The 21,754-nt window shown below is 44.9% G+C and overlaps 2 protein-coding genes across 25 annotated transcripts in view; one reads left to right on the forward strand and one right to left on the reverse strand.

Annotated features, from left to right (window-relative positions):
- The window catches only part of ITSN1 (intersectin 1), a 251,652-nt gene extending 232,314 nt beyond the window's left edge, over nucleotides 1–19,338 (reverse strand). For 14 of the 19 annotated variants that reach the window (XM_027978041.3, XM_027978032.3, XM_060416051.1 and 11 more), the window contains exon 1: nucleotides 19,078–19,338. The gene's annotated coding sequence lies outside the window, so the exon portion shown is untranslated. Of the gene's footprint in view, nucleotides 1–18,256; nucleotides 18,487–19,077 lie in introns of those variants that run through there. The other 5 variants (XM_060416069.1, XM_042229361.2, XM_060416057.1 and 2 more) reach the window with 1 other exon arrangement.
- The window catches only part of CRYZL1 (crystallin zeta like 1), a 36,666-nt gene continuing 32,869 nt past the window's right edge, over nucleotides 17,958–21,754 (forward strand). For 3 of the 6 annotated variants that reach the window (XM_004002757.5, XM_042229496.2, XM_042229503.2), the window contains exon 1: nucleotides 20,155–20,212. The gene's annotated coding sequence lies outside the window, so the exon portion shown is untranslated. Of the gene's footprint in view, nucleotides 20,213–21,754 lie in introns of all 6 variants that reach the window. The other 3 variants (XM_012186074.5, XM_060416099.1, XR_009600760.1) reach the window with 2 other exon arrangements.

Raw genomic sequence — 21,754 nt, forward strand, 5'->3', positions numbered from 1 at the left:
AGTCTTCACTGAATTTGTTATACTATAGCTTCTGTTTTATGTTTTGGTTTTTTGGCAGCGAGGCATGTGGAATCTTGGCTCACCTACCCTGGATGGAACCTGCACCCTCCTCCACTGCATTGGAAGGTCAAGTCTTAACCATTGGACCTTCAAGGAAGGTGTTCAACTTTGAATAACAAAAGGCATTCCTATCAACTCAGGGAAGTCCAAACGTTTTAGGAGCTCTGGAACCAGGAACAAAAACTATGATATTTTTCTTTTTTTTTTTATTATACCAGAGCATGATTGTTGATATACGGCAGGTACTCAATAAACAATTGCTAAAGAATGAACAATAGGGCAGATAACAGCATCATTCACCAGAACAGGAAATACAGGCAGAGAAAAAGGTTGTCACAAGAACGATGGTGGTGAGCTCTGAGTCGGACCCACTGCACTGGAAGCGCCCAAAGATCACAGGCGGAACTCAGATCAAGGGTTAGACCTTAGACGGTCAGACCTCCAGGTGTGGACATGCAGAGAGGATGGGACCTAACCCTGGCAGCCAGAACAGTGGCGATACGACCATCCTAGAGAAAAGACAGACAGTGGCGATATGACCATCCTAGACAACAGTTCAGTTCAACTGCTCAGCTGTGTCTAACTCTTTGTGACCACATGGACTGCAGCATGCCAGGCCTCCCTGTCCATTACCAACTCCCAGAGCTTGCTCAAACTCATGTCCATTGAGTCCGTGATGCCATCCAACCATCTCATCCTCTGCAATCCCCTTCTCCTTCCTCCTTCAATCTTCCCCAGCATCAGGATCTTTTCAAATGAGTCAGCTCTTCGCATCAGGTAGCCAAAGCAGTGGAGTTTCAGCTTCAGCATCAGTCCTTCCAATGAACATTCAGGACTAATTTCCTTTAGAATGGACTGGTTGGATCTCCTTGCAGTCCAAGGGACTCTCAAGAGTCTTCTCCAACACCACAGTTCAAAAGCATCAATTCTTTTGGCGCTCAGCTTTCTTTATGGTCCAACTCTTACATCCATACATGACTCCTGGAAAAACCATAGCTTTGACTAGACGGACCTTTGGTGGCAAAGTAATATCTCTGTTTTTTAATATGCTGTCTAGGTTAGTCATAGCTTTTCTTCCAAGGAGCAAGCATCTTTTAATTTCATGGCTGCAGTCACCATATGCAGTGATTTTGGAGCCCAAGGAAATAAAATCTGTCACTGTTTCCATCGTTTCCCCACCTATTTGCCATGACGTGATGGGACCGGGTGCCATGATCTTTGTTTTCTGAATGTTGAGTTTTAAGTCAACTTTTTCACTCTCCTCTTTCACTTTCATCAAGAGGCTCTTTAGTTCCTCTTCACCTAGAGGACAGGGTAGGACCAAAAAGGGTAGAGAAAACAGCCTTGGAAGCAATAACGTTAAGGATAAGGAGCCCTCAGAGGACACTAAACAGTCCTGGATGTAAGAGAAGAGAACACACAGAGCAGAAGACAGAGAAAGGCACAGCAGAAAAGTGTTCCTACAGGACATGTTGGATGTCGTGGAAAGATCGAGAAACAAACTGACAGAAGATGGTGCACGGAAATGAGATAGAGGAGGCAGAGGCAGACTGCAAGACTGCAACACGCAACCAGGAGCAAGAGACACCCGGCACGGACCCCAGCTGCGAGAGAAGGCGGAGACGAGAGATGCCGACAGGCAGTGCTGAGGGGCCAAAGCTGAGCGGCCTCGAAGGAAGAAGCAGAGGGCAGGGGGGCACAGAGGCCCCAGAGGCAGAGAACAAGCAAGATTCAGATTGAGCTCCCAGATGGCCCTTCTGTAGAGGCCTGCAAGGTCCTGCATGGCCTGAGCTCACTGCCCTCTCCAGTATTCCCCCCTGCAACCACAGTGGCCTTTTACTCAAACATGCTGTGCCCCTTCATGCCACAGGCCCTGTCACAAGCTGGCCCCTCAACCCAACTTCTTTCCTTCCCTGATGACTTCCTAGACATCCTTCAGATGCCAAGTAAATGTCACATCTTCCCTAGACTGTAGGACTACATTAGGTCCTCTTGGACACTTTCGTCACAGCATTTCCAACGGGTGAGGAATCATTTCTTTCTGTGACTGTGGGGATGGGGGGTATGTCTGTCTGTCCTAATTAAAGAGTGAGGACAGCAACCTGTTGCCGCTGTCTGCACACAGCGATCACACACGAAGGGGTTGCAGCACTAATGAGGGGCCTTCCGAGCACAGCGCAAGCCAGAGTCTCCAAAGAAACTGGGGAGGACAGCATCCAGAACCCGGGGAAGGGAAGGCAACATCCGCCTCTTCCTTCACTCTCCTCTCAAGAGGCAAAGTGTGGATCAGATAGATTTACAAGATCTGCCTGGGAAGCAGGAACCTGGACCGGACAGGAGGAAGAGCCGCTCTTGAGAGCGAAGCTTCTGAGACATCCAGGGAGGGCTGGGGAGGCCTGAGGAAAGGGGCAGGTCTGAACAGCGTCTATGCGGAAACGAAAGAAAGGTGAGGAAGAAATCTATCTGCAGGGGAGGAACAGAGCAGATGCAGGGAATGGGCTTGTGAACGTGGGGCAGGAAGGGGAGAATTGATGAACACACTCTATGGGGGCGGGGGCGGGGGGCTTCCCTGGTGACGCAGATGGTAACGACTCTGCCTGCAATACAGGAGACCTGGGTTCACAATCCCTGGATCGGGAAGATCCCTTGGAGAAGAGAATGACAACCACCTCCAGGATTCTTGCCTGGAGAATTCCATGGACAGAGGAACCTGGCAGAGAATCAGATATGACTAAGTGACTAACACGCACGTGTGTAAAATAGATAGCTAGTGGGAAGCTGCTGTATAACATAGGGAGCTCAGCTCGGTTCGGGTACCTGTATACATTCAGCTGGTTCACATTGTTGTATGGCAATAGTGTGAAACGAATACAACATTGCAAAACAACTTTATTCCAATAAAAAATAGTAAAACAGAATTTAAATATATATATAATATTGAGAGTGAAAAAGAAAAAGAGAATTCTTAGCAGAATACAAGTTGAGGAAGAATACAGCTAAATGGGTAAAGACAAAGTCTGCAAGTCTGTACAGTCTTCTTTGGCTGATTTTATTTAAGTTTTTTAAAATTAATTTATTTTGTATTGAAGGATAATTGCTTTACATGGCTGATTTTTACTATCACAAATACAGGAAACAGAACCCAGAGAGTTGAGCTGGTCGAGTGAAAGAGGTCGGCGGGTTAGAAGTGACAGAAGGACAATGGGGCAAGGAACTAGCTGGGGTGACCCACTCTGAGGTCCCAGCTGCAGGGGGTAGGAAATGAGATGAGGAGGAAACTGACAATCTGAGATTAAAGGAAGAAGGTCCAGGAACCAGTTTTGAGTGGAATTGTTGTAATCAGAATGTAGGAAACAAATTATACTGCAGATATATAATTTTAAAAACAAGTGCAACTTTTCTCAAGGTACCATAAGCTCTTACCACCTACTGTTATCAGTCTCATAAGACAAAACAAAACAATTCTCAAAAATAGGCCTGTGCCCTTCCGAAAAAGGTCAAGTTGCTATTTTCCTTGGAGTCTAATCTAAAAAAGCAGATACCTTAAGAAATAAAACCCCTACAAAGAATTAATCTCAAAAATATACAAGCAACTCCTGCAGCTCAATTCCAGAAAAATAAATAACTCAATCAAAAAATGGGCCAAAGAACTCAACAGACATTTCTCCAAAGACATACAGATGGCTAACAAACACATGAAAAGATGCTCAACATCACTCATTATCAGAGAAATGCAAATCAAGACCACAATGAGGTACCATTTCACACCAGTCAGAATGGCTACTGTCCAAAAGTCTATAAGCAATAAACGCTGGAGAGAGTGTGGAGAAAAAGGAACCCTCTTACACTGTTGGTGGGAATGCAAACTAGTACAGCCACTATGGAGAACAGTGTGGAGATTCCTTAAAAAAACTGGAAATAGAACTGTCATATGACCCAGCAATCCCACTGCTGGGCAAACACACCAAGGAAACCAGGATTGAAAGAGACACGTGTACCCCAGTGTTCATCACAGCACTGTTTACAATAGCCAGGACATGGAAGCAACCTAGATGTCCATCGGCAGACAAATGGATAAGAAAGCTGTGGTACATATACACAATGGAATATTACTCAGCCATTAAAAAGAATGCATTTGAATCAGTTCTAATGAGGTGGATGAAACTGGAGCCTATTATACAGAGTGAAGTAAGCCAGAAAGAAAAACACCAATACAGTATACTAACGCATATATATGAAATTTAGAAAGATGGTAATGATAACCCTGTATGTGAGACAGCAAAAGAGACACAGATGTATAGAACAGTCTTACGGACTCTGTAGGAGAGGGCGAAGGTGGGATGATTTGAGAGAATGGCACTGAAACATGTATAATGTCATATGTGAAACGAATCGCCAGTCCAGGTTTGATGCATGATACAGGATGCTCAGGGCTGGTGCACTGGGATGACCCAGAGGGATGGTCTGGGGAGGGAGGTGGGAGGGGGGTTCAGGATGGGGAACATGTGTACACCCATGGCGGATTCATGTTGATGTATGGCAAAACCAATACAATATTGTAAAGTAATCAGCCTCCAATTAAAATAAATAAATTTATATTTAAAAAAAAAGAAAAATAAATAAAAAGGTTCATTCCTAAAAGAAAAAAATGAAATAATACCCCTTTCCAGCTCCAGCTTTTTCCTAGTATACATGTTTCCCCAGCAGTTCCAGACAAATCATAAGTTAGAAAGCCTCCAGATATGAGCCAAGAGAATGCTAACCTACCTTCAGGCATGGACAAAAAATCTGTCATTATAGTAGTAGTCAAACTGATAAAATAATGCCCACAGTTCTAAACCAAAAGTGATCCAGCTATATTATAGATAAGCAGCCCAAACTTCTTTCTTTTTTTTTTTTTTCCCCAAACTTCTTTCTATCTAGAGCAATCACAGGACAGTAAAATATATTTCACTTTAAAATGAATGAACAATACAAATTCTTGGACAGCACAGTGAGCATTTAATTTTAAAAAGTAAACTTTATTGAGAAGAAAGTTCATGCATACATTGGGTTGCTTTGATGTCTTTGTATTATAGTTTTACTAAAGACTATCATTCAAGGGGGAAGTTCCCCTGGAGGAGAGCCTGGCAACCCACTCTGGTATCCTTGCCTAGAGAATCCTGTAAACAGAGAAGCCTGGTGGGCTACAGTCTATAGTGTCACAAAGAGTCAGACAAGACTGAAGCAACTTAGCAGCACACCATTCAAAAGGGGAAAAAAAAGAAGGTCACCATCAGCCCCTTTCTGTCTGATCGCTGTGTATGATGAGTGTGTTGGGTATGCCTTTAGCCTGTCCAGCATTCTTTCATCTTGTAATTGATCCACTTTCCCTCCTTCTGCTAATTCCAGGAATCTAGTTACTGACTTTACTAGCTACTTTACTTTACAACTGGTACAAAAGGTGGACCCAAAGCCCAGGACAGCCAATGAGTGTCTTGCATTCCCTTGGCCATGGTGACTGGTTGAGGCATGGCATCATGCCAGGACAATCAGAATCCTTGGACCTAACAGACAGACATGTAACTCAGTAGTTGTTGTTCAGTCGCTAAGTTGTGTCCGATTCTCTGGAACCCCATGGACTGCAGCTTGCCAGGCTTCCCTGTCCTTCACTATTTCCCGGAGTTTGCTCAAACTCATGTCCATTGAGTCGATGAGGCCATCTAATCATCTCATTCCCTGTTGTCCCCTTCTCCTCCTCCTGCCCTCCACTGGTCCCAGCATCAGGGGGTCAATACATTTCCCTTTTTTCCTTAAGGCAGTTTGGGCTTCTTCCACTTGCAAATGAAAAAATTCAGACAAATACAATTATGAATACGGAGAATTACAGCACTGAGTTTTCTTCTACCACAATTCTTTCTTACTCTTCCTAGCATTCTTTTTTATACATATTTTACTTATTTATCTGGCTGCACTGGGTCTTAGCTGCGGCATGTGGGATCTAGTTCCCTGACAAGGGATCAAACCCAGAACCCCCGCACTGGGAATGTGGAATCTTAGGCCACTGGAACACCAGGGATGTCTCTATCACTCCTATTTTTTCCCCTTCCCCATCCAACTTCTTCATTATAGCAGACTACTTAAATTTAGCACTGAGTACTTACGACATGACTGAAACAAAAAGCTAATTTAAGAATAAGCCTAGCCCTAGGTAAATTCTTTACGATCTGAGCCACCAGGGAAGTGGTAGCTCAGACATTAAGAGTGTGCCATGCAGGAGACCTGGGTTTAATCGCTGGGTCAGGAAGATCCCCTGGAGAAGGGAAAGGCTACCCACTCCAGTATTGTTGCCTGGAGAATGCCATGGACAAAGGAGCCTGGCAGGCTACAGTCCATGGGGTCGCAAAGAATCAGACACAACTGAGGAACTAATATTACCACCCACCAGGTAAATTACACTGTGATTCAGTTTCTTGATATTTAGATAGTAAAGTTAAGAGTCTTCTTTCAGTTTCTGGAAGAGTACATGCTTAAACAGACGCAGTATCATTTCTTTCATGAGGTCAAAATGTTATATGTATATGAAGGGAAATTACTCCACTGAAATTCTAGGACATTTGGAAATAAATTCAAAATCTCTTCCTTTTTGTTTTTCTTCACAAGAGATCTGAACTGACTTAAGAAAGGTCACCTACTACATGTGCAAAATGGACTTTCTAATAAAATCATAATTGTGTGAATTAGCTTAAATTTGTGCACTTCTGCTTCTCTTGCTATCCTTAATTTTTTAATTTAATTTTTATGTTATATTGGAATATAGCTGATTTACAATACTGTGTTAAGTGTCAGGTGCACAGTAAAGTGATTCAGTTATACATATACATATACTCAATCTTCTTCAGAGTATTTTCCCATATAGGTTATTCCAGAATACTGAGTAGAGTTCCCTGTGCTATACAGCAGGTCCTTGTTGACTATCTATTTTACATATACTGCTGCTAAGTCGCTTCAGTCGTGTCCAACTCTGTGCGACCCCATAGACGGCAGCCCACCAGGCTCCTCCACCCATGGGATTTTCCAGGAAAGAGCACTGGAGTGGGGTGCCATCGCCTTCTCTGTTATATATACTAGTATATCCTTAATTTTTGATGTTGCTGTTATATGGAGAAACAATAAATTCACAACTTCCTCAGATGATAGTCAAGAAATACAAGAGATAAGGTAGGATTATAGAAAGAATACAGGGCTGAAAATGAAGAGAAGGCTTAGATTAAACAACCCAATCTCAGCTGGCTTCAGCTAAAAGATATATAGCAGGTGGGGTTGGGAGAGCGCTGTTAATCTTAAGAATACAGGACTTCACAGAACTTCACAGACTTCACAGAACAGGAAAACACGCAGCCCCAGAAAGGACTGGAGGAGGAGGTTTAAAGTAATCTCAGGGAGTATTCTCTCTTCCTGCTTCTCTATACTTACTTTAATCTCTCTATCCATAAATTACCTTTCTCTGTCCCCAGACACAACAGCAGAACACAACAGCCTAGAACTCCCAAGTTTTTACGTTACGCCCTGAGAATGCATGAGGTCGAACCCTCACTTGGGCCCAAAGTTAAATTTCCAAGAAAAGGACACTGATTGGACTAGCTTGGGTCAGGACTGAACTAAACCTGATTCAATCCTCTGTGTATTCTGTGGGGAGGAAGAAGTATGCAGGGGAGTGGATGTCTAGGTTTGAGGACCGTTAAGGGATCTGTGTTGAGTTAGACAGACCCTCCAGAAGTTCCCATTACACAGTCCCAGCACTGTACCCTGGTTTTCTCATCATCACAGGAAAGGAACTGCTCACCAAAGTCCACTTGTGACTTTTTGTAGCAGAGTTTAATAGAACTCAAGAGAATTAATGGAATTTAAGAAATTAGAGGCTGACTAGCATCCACCACTGGTTTGTTTTTTTCTGGGGGAGGTGGGTTCATGTCAATAAGAAATAAAAGCCAAAAAATTATAAATTCTGGAAATAAGAATTATCTTTTATAAATATGATGGTCAATACGATAAATGCAAGAGAAATTTTTTAAAAAATCACGAGGTCTTGGAGAGCTGAGACTGCTGTCACAGTTCAAGGCTGGACTGCCAGAGCACTGCCAGATACAGAGCACGTGCTCAAACAGTCCCACTGACCAAACGCAGAGCTTCTCAACCACAGTTCTCTAACATGGGTTACAGGTGTGCTCCAGGTACCAAGGCCCTCAGGTGTGGGGCATGACACCTGCCATGAGTACTATTTACTAGGACTAATGGGGTGCAAATATTATATAATATTACAAAAGTTGAGACACACTGAATAAATGACCAAAATACTACTGGAACTCAGAGTTCTAGCAAGGTGGCGAGTTACCAAGTAAATCTGAGTAAGGTCAATAAACGTTTAATCAGTGTTCAACTCATTTTTGCTGTGCAGTCGCTGAGTCGTGTCCGACTCTGCGACCCCGTGGACTGTAGCCCACCAGGCTTCCTCTGTCCATAGGATTTCCCAGGCAAGAATACTGAAGTGTGTGGCCATTTCCTCCTGCAGGGGAGCTTCCTGACCCTGGGACTGAACCTGAGTCTCCTGCAATGCAGGCAGATTCTTTACCACTGAGCCACTGGAAGCTGCTGGGAAGCCCAGCAACTCAGTAACTGTACCCAAAAAATGCAAATTAAAACAAACAAAACTGGCTAGGATTGTTTTTTTTTTGAGAAGGCTTTCCCCAATGCTAGTAAGGAAACAGGAGATTGGTACACACTGCCGAGGCAGCATACTCTTTGGGCTTGGGAGTATACTCCAATATACTGAGAGAGCTGGAATAGAGATTGCCGGGAGAAATATCGATAACCTCAGATATGCAGGGAGAAGGCAATGGCACCCCACTCCAGTACTCTTGCCTGGAAAATCCCATGGACGGAGGAGCCTGGTAGGCTCCAGTCCATGGGGTCGCATAGAGTTGGACACTACTGAAGCGACTTAGAGGCAGCAGCAGCAGAGATGCAAATGACACCACCCTTATGGCAGAAAGCAAAGGGTAGCTAAAGAGCCTCTTGATGAAAGTGAAAGAGGAGAGTGAAAAAGTTGGCTTAAAGCTCAACATTCAAAAAACGAAGATCATGGCATCCAGTCCCATCACTTCATTGCAAATAGATGGGGAAACAAGGGAAACAGTGACAGACTTTATTTTCTTGGGCTCCAAAATCACTACAGATGGTGACTGCAGCCATGAAATTAAAAGACGCTTACTCCTTGGAAGACAAGCTATGATCAACCTAGACAGCATGTTAAAAAGCAGATATATTACTTTGCCACCAAAGGTCCGTCTAGTCAAAGCTATGGTTTTTCCAGCAGTCACGTATGGATGTAAGAGTTGGACCATAAAGAAGGCTGAGTGCCAAAGAACTGATGCTTTTAAACTGCAGTGTTGGAGAAGATTCATGAGAGTCCCTTGGACTGCAAGGAGATCCAACCAGTCCATCCTAAAGGAAATCAGTCCTGAATATTCATTGGAAGGACTGATGTTGAAGCTGAAACTCCAATACTTTGATGCAAAGAACCGATTCATTTGAAAATACCCTGATGCAGGGAAAGACTGAAGGTGGGAGAAGGGGACGACAGAGGATGAGATGGTTGGATGGCAGGCCTCACCGGCTTAATGGACATGAGTTTGAGCAAGCTCTGGGAGTTGGTGATGGACAGGCAGGCCTGGCGTGCTACAGTCCATGGGGTCACAAAGAGTCGGACACAACTGAACGACTGAACTGAACTGACACTGAGAGAGAAACACAGGCTACACAACTATACGTAGCTGAGGTTATAAGCTGGCAAGGCAACAAAGACTGAATGCAGCCCTCAGGTCTGCTCTGCTTGAATCCCAGTGGGTTATTAGTAGTTGTGTCTCACATAAAAATTGGGAGATTTCACATTAAATCCGTATTTCTAAATTTTCAACTTCTCTTAAAGACCTAGAAGGTGAAGAAGCACCAAGACACATACTCCCAGGGCCAAGAATGTGTGGGCTGACTGACCCTGCACTGTCCCACCTCCAGGTCCCAGAGTCCCAAAAAGGCCTGCGAGTCTCCAAGACTGAATGCAACTACGCTTCTAGGCGATTTGAGCAAAGCTGACCCTTCCCAGTGTATGGACAGGCATCATTTCTGGTCAGGGAGATTTGGGGTATGCTTTTTCACTCCCTTACCTGTATTTTTCAAAGCTGTCTTCAATAAACATGTACCGTTTTGGTAGTAAGAAAAAACATGTTATTTCTTTAATCTCCCAAATCACAACTGCAATATCACTTCATCTAATGAGATCACAACAACTAAAGATAACAGATAATGACTATGGTTTAAAACTAATTGAACTAGGGGAGTAACATAAGGTTACAATTACCACAGTATTTCCCTTTCTCTGATACTAATTAAAACACCAGATTGGACAGACAATATTAGCACTTTACAAACTGGATCTTCCTCCAAGTACATAGCTTCTATAGACACTCAATTCATAAAACCCTATTCTAAGGATTCGTTTCCGTATATTGTTTCTTTCACCAAAAAATGCAAACAGAAAAATCTCTCCTACCAGAAATCTACAGCCATAACCTCAATTAAGTTAATGGTTAAAAAGTTAAATTCCCGATCTTTATTTTACACGGTGTTGTTTTAATTGATCCATAAGAATAGTGATTTTATGGGGTTCTCTTCCTCAGAAAACTTCAAAAAGTTTATACAAATCGCCATTCATCTCACCCCATCAAAGAGTAAATCATACTACCCTCACAGTAAAGAAAAAGTACAACTTTCAGGTAACCGACAGCAAGGGGTGGGGTGGGGGCGGTCTGTTAATTCAACATCTCCCTCTCAGTTTCGTCCAGGCCATTCCCACATAACATCCAGAGGGATCTAGTCAAACAAAAGGGTCTCGCCTGCTTAAAACTGACATCAGCATCCTGCCTCCTCTGACTCAGGAAAATCCAAGCCCAAGCCTGTCTGCTTTATCCCCCACCCGTCTCTCCAGGGCTCACCTCCCCCGGGTCCAGCACATGGCTGCTGAGTGTCCACCGTGCCCTGGACCCTGTTCCTGGGCGTGAGGACAAGCCTTCCTCTCTCGTGGAACCCACCCCCTACTCAACCGCCCTACCAAGTTCTCCTCCTCCTCAGTTTCTCTGATCATCTTTTTTTTAATTTCTTTTTTTTTGCTTTGAGAGCACTTACATTTGTTTGTAATTTGATTTATGTATCTATTTGCAGCCATGCTTGGTCTTAGTGGCTGAGAGGGCCCTTCGCTAGTTGCAAAGAGCAGGGGCTGCTCTCCTGCTGGAGCACAGGCTCCAGCACGTGGAGGCCTCAGAGGCTGTGGCTGCAGAGCGCAGGCCCAGAGTTGGCACACAGGCTCCGGGGCCCCACGGCGGGTGGGTCTTCCCACATCAGGGACCGAACATGTGTATCCTGCGCTGACGGGAGGATTCTTCAGAATACTCAAACAGCAAGTTTATTAACTATATCTCAAGGTATCTGAAAATAAGCAGTACTACCTATAACAGACTTATTTGTTATTGACTGGCTTTGTTTAACAATACTTTTTTGTAAGTGAAGAAGAGAGGAGGAGGGAATTTTAATCACTGAAGCCTGGTATACATACCAGGAATATACCAGTAATTGTTTGGTCAACTTTTCAAGGTTTCTCTAATTACTAGCTATACAGCTTTTATATGTCAGTGATCAAAATGGGATACTCAAATTCTGTAAGAATGGAGCAGTTGACTTTCAAATGATTCCAGAAACTGAAAGGCTACTTGCTTCTAAAATCTATTATCTTTAGGATTACAGGAGAAATGAATTGATTTTTATAAAACAGTGGATGCACAACAAATACTCTTGTTATAGATAATGTACAGGAATGGGTACGTGTGTGTTTATTCAATGGTTTATAATACGATACATTATCCTTGTTATAGGGTTTCTCTGGTGGCTCAGTGGTAAAGAATCTGCCTGCAATGTGGGAGGGTTCAATCCCTGGGTCAGGAAGATCCCCTGGAGAGGGAATGGCAACCTACTCCAATATTCTTGCCTAGAGAATCCCATGGACAGAGGAGCCTGGCAGGCTGCAGTCCATGGGATTGCAAAAAGTCAGACACAACTGAGCAATTCATGCTTTTACTTTCACCCTTGTTAGAATAAAGCTGGTCAGAAAATTTGCCTCAGAGAGAGGTGATAGGCCTCTACACAAGCACAACAAATGGCTCCAACGGCATCTTGTCCCCCAGCTTTTATCACAAGAATCAGTGTCCTCCTTAACCAGGCCGGTGAAAACATGGCAGAAAAGGCAGCTGGCTTTGCCCATTTCCCGCACCAGAGGGACTTGCAGACACAATGCAGGGATGAACACAACCATCCCTGAGAGAGAAACCAGTCAAAAGCTCCCCAAGGCACAGAGGATCCAAAGCTGGCCCTCCTGCATGAGGGAGAGGATGTTTAATTTTAACCAAGAATAAAAAAAAAATTCTGACCAACTGCTGTGACCTTGTAATTTTCACATTCAAATTCAGGTGAGTCTGAAACTATCACATCCCTCGGTTCAGCTCCTGGCTCCGCCACTGGATGAGGACCGAAGGGGCCTTAGGACCACTCCCACCCGGCCCACACTATGCTGAGAAGGGTTTTGGTGACCAGCCTACCACTGAGCTGGGGCGGTCCTGCCTCTCTCAACAGCACAAACTCAGGCCAGAGAGCTAAAGCCAAAACGATTTCACCAACCCTCTCTCTGGGAGATAAGCTGGCAAGGTAAGCTGCCAATCATTAATCCTACTAGAAAAAAAGATGGAGAGAGCGATGGTGAATTCAAACAGATTCAGTTCAGTCACTTAGTCGCGTCCGACTCTTTGTGACCCCTTGGACTGGGGCAAACCAGGTTTCCCTGTCCCTCACCCACTCCCGGAGTTTACTCAAACTCATGTCCATTGAGTCAGTGATGCCATCCAACCATCTCATCCTCTGTCGTCCCCTTCTCCTCCCGCCTTCAATCTTTCCCAGCATCAGGGTCTTTTCCAAGGAGTGAGTTCTTCACAACAGGTGGACAAAGTATCAAACAGATTAGCTTACTGGAAATTCACCTTGTTAGCAGGCTAGTCATTAGGAAGAAAACATCAATGATTTTCCACCATCACACTTTAGGTTTTTTAAAAAACAACAACAACAACAAAAAAAACAATCTCCCAGTGGATGGGTGACATCTCTACAGTAAGGCCTTGCATTCCTGAACTGAACTTCCACCAGACACTTATTTCTCCAACAAGGCTGACGTGGAAATGTTTGTACAGGTTCCCGGCTGCCTCCCTAAGCTTACTTCTTTCCTAAGCCCACTTGTCTTGTGTTTCCAAGGCAGGTCCACACCAAGTAAACTGCCTTTTCCAACTGTGCTAGTCTCCTCTGTGACTCTGATCCTGTTTTTCATATGAGGGTGTTTTAGGAAAACTACTACAGAATAAAGGGTAGCATACTGCTTTCAGAGGTGAATGCTAGACAGGACAGGAGGCTTATTTGTGAGCTAAGTTACGAGACTAACTCCTTACTGAGAGGGCTTTGAATCTGTGTGCCAGCTACTTTATAAATGAATACATGCCAGGAAACTGCTAGGTTAGTCTCAAACAGAAATCAGGAAAGCAAAAAGTACCCCAACACCCATACAACATTTGCAGGCAAGAGGCAGTCCAGCGCTGTGGAGTTTGGGCTCTAGAGTAACCATTCTGCAGAGTCACTGGCTGGCTCCTGTGACTTAACAGAGGGCATTTTGGTTTTCAAGTCACATTCATCTAAAAATCAAGAATTTGTAAAAATTAAGTGAGTTTATGCTTATAAAATGCTGTAAATGGACTTGATAAGTGTTAGCTATTATTCTTACAGGTGTATGAATTTCCAGCTTCCAGATCACATCACCAACATGGTCACAATAACAACCCATTCTTCTTTCTAAAGATAAAATAATTCCCTAGATTGGTCATTTATTAAGTCATTCCTCAAAAAAAAGGAAGGGGGAGGGAAACGGAACTCTTATACAACACGCTGAGTGTAAATTGCTACAACCTTTCTAAATGACTAACTGAAAGGATATATCAAAAACCCTTAAACCATAATATGTACTTTGATCTTACAATCACACCTCTAGAAATGTATCCTAAAGGAAAAAAAAAAATCTCAAAGATATATAGAGATGCATGGAGGACAGTTATTGCAGAGATAATGATAATAGCAGTGGGAGAAAAATAATGTTTAATAAAAACAAATCGGTTGGGGACTTTCCCTGGTGGTCCAGAAGTAAAAAATCCACCTTCCAGTTCAGAGGATGTAGGTTCAGTCTCTGGTCAGGGAACCAAGATCCCACATGCCTTAGGCAACGGAGGCTGTATTCCACAACGAAGACCCGATGCAGCCAAATAAATAAATAAATCATAGATCCGCAAAATAGAATATTATTCAGTCAACATTACAACTGACTACATAGAGAAGAAAAGATTCATAATGAGATGTTAAGAAGCACAGGTTAGGGAACAACCAAATGTATACCAGGATCCCATATTTGCTACCCAAAATTATATACACTGACAAATAGCACAGAGAAAAAACAGTTTGGAGAGAAATGTATTCAGGTAGTGGACCTGTAAGTATTTTATGGTTTTTTACTCTTTACTTTCCTGTATTTCAATTGTTCTACCACAAACATGCAATTCTTTAAAATACAAGGGATCATCTAAACTGATGAATAGATTCTTTCTGAAATAGTACTATTATGCTGAGAAGGATGACAGGCTTATCTTTATTTACAAAAAAATCTGCATAGAACCTGATGTTTTATTAGTTACTTTTAATGTTTAGTTATTACTGTAATTTTAAAATTATACATATTCAGTGCCAGGAAATTAGCAAGAGACCTTTTAAGCAATGGATTTCTACTTACTACCATAAAATACATTAGTACAAAAACTGAACAGACTAGCTAGAGTTTCGTACATTTTTATATATCTCAATATTTTAGCATCATCATAACTAACATATATTAAATGAATGTGTCTCAAGAACTTAAGTGAGAACTTAGAAGTATCAAATTTAAAAAAATTTTCTTTTAATTTTTAAAATTTTGGCTGTGCTGGGTCTTCCGTGCTGCTTTCTTAGTTGCGTCAGTAGGCGCAACCAGGGTGTCCCTGGTGGCCCCGATGGTAAAGGGTTAGGGTTAGGGATAAAGCACCGCACTGCACAACTAGAGCTGCGGTCGTGGGCTTCTCTCTGCAGAGGCGTCTCTTCTCGCGGAGCACAGGCTCTAGGGCATGTGGGCTCAGCCGCTGCGTCACACTGGGCTTAGCTGTGCCGTGCATGGCGTGTGGAATCTTCCCGGACTAGGGATCGAACCCATGTCCACTGCACTGACACGTGGATTCTTAACCACTGGACCACCACGGAAGTCCTAGAAGTATTACATTTTACTACAACAATTCCCATTTTCAGCTGAGAAAACTGAGGGGCTGAGAGGTTAGGTGACTAAATCAAAGTCACAGACCGTGCTGTGCGGTGCTTGGTCGCTCAGTCGTGTCTGACTCTTCATGACCCCATGGACTGTCACCTGCCAGGCTCCTCTGTCCATGGGGATTCTCCAGGCAAGAAGACTGGAGTGGGTTGCCATGCCCTCCTCCAGGGGATCTTCCCGACCCAGGGATCGAACCCAGGTCTCCTGAATTGCAGGCAGATTCTTTACCATCTGAGCCACCAGGGAAGCGCAAGAACATTGGAGCAGGTAGCCAATCCCCTTTCCAGGGGATCTTCCTCACCCAGGAACCCAACTGGGGTCTCCTGCATTGCAGGCGGATTCTTTACCAGCTGAGCTGGTATGGTCAAACCCAATATTCTCTAGAGGTTGCACTCTTAACTATCCATACCCTCAACTACACAGCAGAAGCTGTTATTTATGGGGCCTATGCTGGGCTCCGACAGAAAGGAGTGAAGGTCATATATTAGTAGAAAAATAAAATTGGAAAATTACTAATTTTCATTATTTTGGGAAGAAACCAATTTTATATTGCATTATGTTGGACTTATCATAGGTTATAAAATGGCATTCTGATATACTGATAGCAAATAATTTACCATTATGCTGTGACTTAAATTTACATTTTGAGTCTAAGCAAACATTTTGCTAGGAGCCTGCTTTTCAGCTTATCAGCTTGAGTTATGCTTGGGAAAGGTTCTCTCCTTTCAGAGCCAACCAAACTTACAGAAATGACTGGGGTGTGGTACTTATACCCAGTTTATAAAGTGACTATGAAATGATAAGATTAACTTTACAAGTAAAAGTTTAAAGGTGTGGCCTCACTGTGATGTAATTCACCCAAATATTTCACAGAGTTCCTCCAGGCACTACTCTAGGAGGTACAGTGATCTCTGCCCTTCTGAGATGTATTATTACAGGTGCCTCACATATCTAAGGTCATGGTGTTTTATTAGATGTCCAAGGCATGAAAGCTATTCTGTCACTTGAAAGACACGCCATCCTCTTCAGGACATAGTCTGGGGCCACTCAGTGAGAAGGAACCACGATGCCAGTGGTTCTCCAATGCTGCTGTGTAAGAAAACTTCCTGGAGAGCTTGTTGGAAATCAGATTCCAGGAGTCTGTATTTTTACCAAGAACTTCAGGTTATGGTGATGTAAGTGATCTGAGGTCTACACGTTGAGAAACCTGCCAGTAAGTGGAACTATTCAGAAGAGAAAGATCATTCACAAGAGAAGAGCCCTACGGCAGTGGAATGTGAACTGAGTAATATAAACCCGACCGACCTGTAATTAATTCCCTATAATTCACAAATCCACATTAAAAAGCTGAGTAAGAGTAGAGGGATTTAATCACACCTCCTCCTTAACCCTCTTTATGGAGATTTGAGTTTGCCTCAATCTAGTAATTTGGAGAAAACATGAATTTAAGCAGAGTTTTATTTCCAATAATAGGGATAAGCATTAAGAAAAAGGAAATTGCTAGTCAATTGCAAAAAAAAAAAAAGCTAAGAGACACAAACATTTCAGGGAACTAACTTGCTACCACTTGTTTTATGCCCTATTTCACAATGCTTAGTATCTGAACAATCCACAGGGTTCCAAAGTACATCAAAAATGTGTTCATTTCCTCTCTTACTCAGGCAGAATAATAATAGACTTTTGTGAAGGTACCATGTGCCTCAGAAATTTCAATAGATACATTCTTAAATAAATAGCCTTCAAAAACAATTCTATCAGAAATTCACCCTACTGCAGCTACTTATAGAAGTCTTAAATAGCTTTTGGACCATCACTAAATTAGTGTCCTTCATTTCTGAATTTGGATTACCTAAAGTTTTGGGGTTCTTTACAACTGTCCTACAGAAAGAACTCAATACTGAAAAATGTTTTTCTTCTTTTGTTATAAGCAAACTCAAAAATAACATGTTTCAGGTGAACTATTAAAAATTTAGAAACAAAACACAGTATTTTGTTCTCCATAATAAGTAGAAATCATAACTTTAGGGGGGGTACTAAGCTTCTGCACCTTAAGTCATATAAAAAATAAGGGTATCCCAACAAATATACTCCTATTTCAGACAGTAAGAGTAGCACTACATATACCAGCCGGCCTGCTGGCTCCATGGTCCCATTTCATACCCTCAGATCCTGTCCACTACATAAACTCTGAGCCTGGTCTTCATCCTTTCAAAGGGATTAGTAAAAACTGTTTCCCCGATGACAGAATTGAGATTTTCCAGACGCATTTTTGGCACGGTACTTGTTTTTTATTATCTATACTTTTTATTGCACTTGTTTTATTTGGACGTCCCGACCACGTAAACATTAAGAGCAGGATGCCAGCAGATAAAGCACAAAGAAACGCAACTATTCGGAGTCGCATCTGTTTAAATTTTCAGGCTGGTGCTGCCTCCAGAATAGCACCGAGGATGGCAAAGTTCTAAAGGAAACTTTCATTTTCAGAGGCTATCAAAAAATCTCCAGAGCCTTCAACTCAACACAGACGCCCCTAATGGTTTTCTTCAAAAACAAAGCCTTTAGTATGAATCACAACAAAAGATGCCCATAGGAAATGTAATCTACGAAGGTGCTTCCTAATCCAAAAGGCAAACAAGAAGAGGGAAAGGCGCAACCCCATTCCTCGTCGGTTACCTTTTCCTGGGGATTCTGACTGCATTTTCCTCGGTCAAGCCAGACAGAGCCTGGTAACTGTGGCTTCGGTCCACACTGTAAAACCGTGTCAGTGCGTAAAGAAGGGGAAAAGGAAGCGGCCGACACCGGGAACGCGCTCCCCCCTTGAAAGGATGAGCCGCTTTCTGTGAAATACCACCGGAGTCAAGTCAGTCCCAGCTGGAGGACGCGGGGCCAAAACGGCATTGACTGCCCTTCACTGACAGGGTAGGTTGTTTTTTGTTTTTTTTTTTTTGCGGGCGGAGGAGAGAGAAGGGATGAGCCGGGGAGGAGAGGCCGGGCATTCCGGATCCCCGGCAGGCTGGCGGGGAGGCGAGGCTCGGCCGGCCCGCCCCACTCGGGCGACCGCGGGCAGCGAGGTCAGCCCTGCAAGGGACCCCACTGCCCCGCGTGCCCCTGGAGAAAGGACGGGACCTCCCCCCAGCTCGGCGGGCCACGGCGACCGATGCCCATTCAACCCCCAGAAGCCCGTCCCGCGGCCGCCGCCCACCCCCCAGCCTCGGTCCGCCGCGGAGCCCCGGCCTCCCGGCGCGTGCCAGCCGGCCGCCACCACCACCACCCACCCAGCCACCCCCGGCGGCTCGGGAGGATGGGAAGGACGAGTCACAGGGCGCCTCCCGGGCGTGCGGCTCAGGGTGAAGGGCGCCGGGAGGGACGCGCACACCGGCCCCGGGGTCGGGGCTGGGGGGTGGACTGGCGTCCCGGGCGGCCATCGCGCCCACCCTCGCCCCGGCCGCCTGCCGGGTGCAAGGCAGGCCGACGCGGTCCAGCCCTCTCCTCACCTCATCTCCAGGCGGGTCCACGCTGCCGCCTCAGGGGGACAAAAAAAAAAATCAGTGCAGCTCAGTCGCCGCGGAAAGGGGACGCAGGAGCCGCAGCCCCGCACACCATCCCCGCCCGCCTCTCGGGGCGTCCGGGAGTCCGCCCGGGATTCTCCCTCGCGAGCCGCCGTACTACCGAGCAACCAAGCTGCGCGCCCTCCCGTCTCCACCTCAGCTCTCGGCCTCCCTTCGCTCCTCTCCCTCAGTCCCTCGCTCCCGCCTATCTCCTCATCTCCCCCGGGACCTGCCTCCCCCGCGCCCTCTCCGCCCCTCCGTCTCCGCCCACGGGGGGTGGGTGGGGACAGTGAAAAAACAACCAATCGAAAGAAAGGGCTCACACCTCCTCTCGCCCCCTCCCTCTAGCCCCGCCCACCGCGGGGGAAACGCAACTGAAAAAAAAAAAACCTGGAAGAGGAGGGAGTGACAGCCGGATCGACAAATCAGCAAGCTCAGAGGGGGCGGGACCTGGCCACCCCCAACCCCCGCCCCCCGCCGTTCCGCCCCCTTTCCCGAAGCAGGCGTCTGGCGTAGGGTTTCCCGACGTGCCTAGAGGCGTCTGGTGTGGGGCTTCGGGACGTTTTGTTCCATGGTCTCGGTGCCATTTGGCGATGCTGTGCTAGGCGAGGTACAAGTTAGGACGTCTTCAACTAACGGCAGGTGTCACAGGAGATAACAATGTGGCGGCACAAGGAGGGCGGGGCACAGTCCCGGGAAGGTGGTGGGGATGTGGTTGGAATTAGGAAGGGTGTGGTCTTGAACAAATTTACATAAAGCTGAACCCGTCGGCCTCTAGGACTTCGCGCCTTGATTGATAGCCCCAGGTGCGTCGCCTTGGAGTATGCCGGGAGATGTAGTTCCGCGTTCGGTTGCTATGCTGGTCTTCTCGCATTAATTGGTAGCCCCAAGCGCGTCGCCTTAAAGCATGCCGGGAGATGTAGTTCTGCGTTTGGTTGCTATGGCGGTCTCTAGAGTCCGAGACTGACGAGCGGCCTGACCAATGGGAAGAGGCTCTAGTGCTTAGGGGGCGGGTCCTCTGCTGAGGGGCTTGAAGGTGGCGGAGGTGAAGCTGCAGGCCGTTAGAACCGCTCCGAGGCAGGTGAGCACCGAGAGACGCGCTACGTGTCTTGGGAAACCGGCCTTTGGGCGGAAGCTTGGGAGACGCCCCGCGAGACCGTCCAGCCCTGGGGTGCAGGGTGGTTTCCGTCGCACCCCAACCTTCTTAACACCTCTTGGGCTCAGGCCTAGCTGGCTTAGCTGAGGCCGCTGAGGGGCGGGAGAGACTTGAGTTGCCTGACGATTTCCTGGTTTTTACTGGTTTTGATGGTGGATGTTAGTTTGCATCTTCCTCCACTTTCATGGAAGCAAAAGTCTCCTTCCACCGAGACTCCCAGGTTGGAGTTTATCCACTCCCGCGTCTTTTTGTTTCTATACTTTGAGTTTCTTTTTCTTTCTGCCTTACTGGTTCCATAATACTGCTTTCTCCTCCGTCACTTTTTTTTTTTTCCCCGTTGAACAATTACGTAAAACAGGGGCGTTCGGGTTTATGTAACTCTAGGTCCAGATTTGCCCTCCAGATTTAAGCTAAACCGAGGAATACTCTGGAGCAACGCGTGAGAATCACCTCAGAACCGTTTTGAAGTGCAGACTATGATGCTGTGGGTGTGAGCGGGCTCTGAGAATCTCCATTTCTGACAAGCTCTCCGGTGCTGGTAGTCCAGGTTACGGGCAGCAAGGTTTTGCACATTTAACGGGAGCCACTTTTTTTAAAAAATGAAGAGAAATATGTGAAATTAATGCTAGAGTTGTATTTAATCCAGTATATCTAAAATATTATCATATCAGCACGTAATCAAATGTTTAAAAATCAAGATTTTGTACATTCTCTCATTTTCTTCACATTTGAAGAAACCTGATGGACCTCTTATGCTAACAGTACATCTCGGTTCTGACTAGGCACTGTTCAAGGGCTACTGCATGATACAACCCACTGCAGAAGTTAAAAGGTATTAAATCTTAGCTTGCCCCTGACAAAACTGCTCTGTGAGATGGACTTTGGAAGTACTTTACCAGGTCTCAACTCAATTTACAGAAATAATAGCACAAATAGCCAGCATTTATTCAACACTTCCTTTGTGGCAGGTATTGTACTGAGTGCTTTGAGTGTATTATTTAAGCCTTTCTGTTACTATCCCTGTTTTATAGGTGTAGAATTTAAGGCCCAGATGGTTGAAATTATGTAGTGTATGTGGGTCATACACTGAATAAGTAGAAAAGCCAGGATTCAGAGTAGGGTCACTTAGGACTTCTAAATCCTATCCATCAATCACCGCAGCATATAATTACTACATTTTGTCACTAATTTCAATTAGTGATGCCTCTGCTCTAGTTTATGGCTAATCCTGAGACATTCAGATTTCAAACAGAGGGGGTTCACCATACAAGGCAAAGTTCCCTCAGTTGTAGTGAACTATTTTGGCAGTCTTACAACTCTCTGTGCTGTCCATTCAGTATCAAAGTTCTAAATTGAAGAAGAGCATTCCAAACCTCAAGGAGATACATAGGCCTTTCAATCAGTACTATACACTGGACAGTATCTTGATTCATCTGTGTACCTCCTTGAAGGAGGAAAGTGGGAAGT

The sequence above is a fragment of the Ovis aries genome, chromosome 1, assembly GCF_016772045.2.
Source record: "Ovis aries strain OAR_USU_Benz2616 breed Rambouillet chromosome 1, ARS-UI_Ramb_v3.0, whole genome shotgun sequence".
In the NCBI taxonomy this organism is placed as follows: domain Eukaryota; kingdom Metazoa; phylum Chordata; class Mammalia; order Artiodactyla; family Bovidae; genus Ovis; species Ovis aries.